The sequence below is a fragment of the Trypanosoma rangeli genome, assembly GCF_003719475.1.
Source record: "Trypanosoma rangeli strain AM80 chromosome Unknown Tra_15.4_contig_00504, whole genome shotgun sequence".
Lineage (NCBI taxonomy): Eukaryota > Euglenozoa > Kinetoplastea > Trypanosomatida > Trypanosomatidae > Trypanosoma > Trypanosoma rangeli.
In genome coordinates, this window is record NW_021706240.1 from 2,530 (window position 1) to 6,204 (window position 3,675).

General features: G+C 38.5%; 1 pseudogene, besides 1 other annotated feature; it reads right to left on the reverse strand.

The window, feature by feature from the left end:
* The first annotated feature begins 24 nt into the window (after positions 1–24).
* Positions 25–66: a microsatellite.
* Positions 67–699: 633 nt separating this feature from the next.
* TraAM80_09047 (hypothetical protein) lies at positions 700–2,383 on the reverse strand (annotated as a pseudogene).
* Between the last annotated feature and the right edge of the window lie 1,292 nt (positions 2,384–3,675).

Below are 3,675 nucleotides of genomic sequence, written 5' to 3' on the forward strand. Positions count from 1 at the left end.
CTTAACATTTCTTATTATTATTATTATATATATATATATATATATATGTATAATAATATATATATAATGCAGAATCCAAGCTATCGCTCAACTGCAATATTTCATTAAAAGATAAACTTATTAGAGATTCATTCATTAAAAACAAGCAACATTATTCTGTAGCCCACCAGGATTAAATTTTTAATATTTTCCTTCAGTATTTGCATTCGTACTGCGTGTTTGCTTTTATACATTTTGTCCCGACTCCACGGATAAGTATCGAGCTGAATAACGTCCAACATCTGTTCCTGTACACTGGATAAATATTTCAGTCACCACAATTAGGGGTATTCTCATTGTTTATGGTCCACATCTACAGCCAAGACTGATTATTATATCAGATATAATTTCAGTTTGTTAAGAACTATCATTGTTGTCTATACTCATCAAAGAACAATATATATATTACCTAACAATGTGTAATTAGATGTGATAGTAAAAACAGGGCTTGCATGTTGCAATACCTTTAAATCGTCTGTAATCCGTTTTTAACATTGACGAGCCCTTGGGCGTAATCTTTAAAAAAACAGTAAATTAACCAAATGTTTTTTTTTAATGTACAAATGTAGAAGCAACAATACATGCTTGCGCATTAAAATTGTTTCCAAACACAATGAAGCTTACCTGCCTTGTATTGCTATCACAGCGCAGATAAATACCAATCGCACTTGATGTAGTGTATATTTGCTTTACAAGAAGAAAATATGCATAAAAACACACCGTGAACACCCCAACAAAAATATAGTAGAAAAAAAAAACCGTACACAAAGCCTATCACTAGATAAAATCTCCCAAGTATTTGTGTCTGTACAAATAAAAAACATTACACAATAGAGAAACACAAATACAGCAACAGATCCTCCGCAAAGTGGGGAAGCCTACCACAATTTGTGACTTTCAGCACTAAGAGTGTCATAAGTTGGCATGACGTTTACACTTGCTGTCAGAATAACAAAAATAATATATATCATGAAATAAACGGTAAATGGTGCAGGTGACTTATTCACCCACAAACAAACAAATGTGAAATGAAGTTCGATATACATATAAAAGAAAGTGGTCCTACAACAATCGGCTGCGTGAGGGTCCGTCAATACGATGGTAAAGAAGGAATCTTATGGGAAACAAATTTTGTTTGGGTGGGTACATCAAATGGGCTGCTAAAAGGTTTCCCAACGCTTGCCCCAAACAAGAAGAAACGTGGTCCCCACAAAGCTAAGAAAATAATTAAAATAACTACCCCAAACATTTCCATAAGTACAACGATGTTGTAAGGCAACCAAACTAATTGTGAGACATACGAACACAAAAGTGGTCCAGTGAGCACACAATACACAAACAACATGCTTCTAAAAGCGTTTTTCCCTTCAATTATTCAGTAAAGGGACCAACTCATGAAACCACAAACAAGCAGTGAAAGTCCAAAAATACAAACCACAGAATTAATAACTTTGTTTATTCTCATACTCAAAGAATTGATCACAATACATACAAAGACCAGAAAAACGATAAGCAAAATTCGGGAACTACAACCTGTTATAGCACAAAAAAAAGGTTCATAGGAAATCCAAAAACGTCCGCATGAAGGCGTTTCCATCCACAATTTCTTCCACCACCTCTTCCTCCAACACTCCATATCGTTGAATATCACGTCTTAGTGTTCTTGCAAAAAATTAAAATCACACATGTAGACAAAAAAAAATGATAAAGAAGTAAATTTAAAGCAGAATTAGTTTATATTTGTAGTTCTTCTGTATCAAAAAAAAAAACATATTATATTTTTATGAGAATCGCATCAACGTTGCCATTTATCTCAATCCATAAAACGATGTAAGTAAAATTTATCTGCTGTGGGCCTGACAACAGTGCAACTTATCGATGTTGCAACAATTCAGTTATCATGTCTATCATACGATTAGAAGTAGTAGGCACATTAAATAACACCCATATATTCAGCATGGCATCCCTGTTTGGAGTTAAATATTCAATAGAAATAAGAATCTCCACATTCATCAGACGCATTGTAAAGACGCATTTTTTTTGTTTTTCGGATGAACTCTATAAAACAAGGTTTCTCTTTTTCCTTTAAATTGGATTGGCAAAAAAGAAGGTACGGTTGAGTTAATTTCAAAAAAACAACCTATGGTTCAAAGCCCTCCTTACATTTTCGTCAATCATATCCCAAAACGTTCGTCCTTCTTATTTTCAGTATGTCCAGGCGACAAAAGGGCACATCGTAAAAATCATACTTTTCCAACGTGATCGTTGGAGAAAACACTGCGTCCACATAAACCTCCACAATATCATCCTGTTTATATTTTTGTTCGGCATCGGACGGCCCACAGCAAATCGAAAAGCTTGCCAGAAACATGATTGTCAAATGTAATCCCCTTAAGATGGTTCTAGTAGTTGTATATGTAATAAAGAGAGAAGCGCAATAATAATAACAATACTGGATAGATAGATGGATAAAAATCAAGTTTGAATTGATAAAATAAGATTTCACTCCACAGATAGATCAACATCTGAGAATAGAAAAATATGTAGTAAAACAATGAGGCAATACACCAAAGAAAAATTGCAAGGGCATACCATTACCAACGATCACCCCCACAAACAGCATCAAGTGGAGCTGTTGCACTTTTGCCATCTCTTTTTTTCCGCCACCACAAAGTTGCATAAGAAGGTGCCGGGACACCAACGGGCTTAAAGGGTGTCCTTCCCACCATCCCACTGACACTCATAAAGCGGAACAAAGTAAGTTTGTCGCAGCGAGGACAGTGATCATGACGCAGCGTCAGCTTTCGGGAATAGCTGTTAGAAACAAGAAACTCATACATATATCCGCATCTTATACAAGAAAACACTGCCATACTACGCTAAAATAAATGCAAGTATTATTTCTCCTTTTTCTTATTGCAGTGATTTTGCGTACGTTTACTCCTTGATACGAAAAAGGTAACCAAAAAAAGCGTCAATATTTGTCAATAAAAATAACAACAACAACGGACCCCAGCGACTTTCCACCACCGCGTCTCAACGAGCTGCACGGCTCCATTTCAAATAAGCGAAATACGACGCCCCCAAAGCGAACACAAAACACCAGACAAACACCCGCAACAACACTTCAAGAAACAACAGCGAACCATCGCCCCCCGCGCCGCGAGCGCTCTCGTTCCAACTTCAGATGCCCAGCGACCCTCCCCCCTCTTTCGCAAGGGGGGCGGGGAAATGACCTTTGCCTACGAAGACGAGACGCCGCCCCGGGGCGCTACGGTTTGGAGGGGCGCTGCGGGCCAGAAGATCTGGCCAGCCAACTCCTTTTTTGACGCGGACGCGGCCACGTGGCGAAGAAACCTGTCTAGAAGGCCTCTGCTTTGTTCGAGGGCGCCCTGGGAAGGGCGGGGGGCGCTGCTTCGATTGCGCGGCGGGGGCGCGGGAGGCCGCAAAGATAAAAAAGAGGCCCTTTTTTTTTANCGGTTTCACTGTTCACAGTTTTTGTGATGAGAACGGCCTCAGATGAAACTTATGTTTTGTGTTTTGCTGTTATTACAATAATTATATATTCATGTGCAAGCCTAGGATGGAGGAGTGGCTTCCTGTAACTTCCTTAGTTTTGGCGTCCACTGGAAAAAC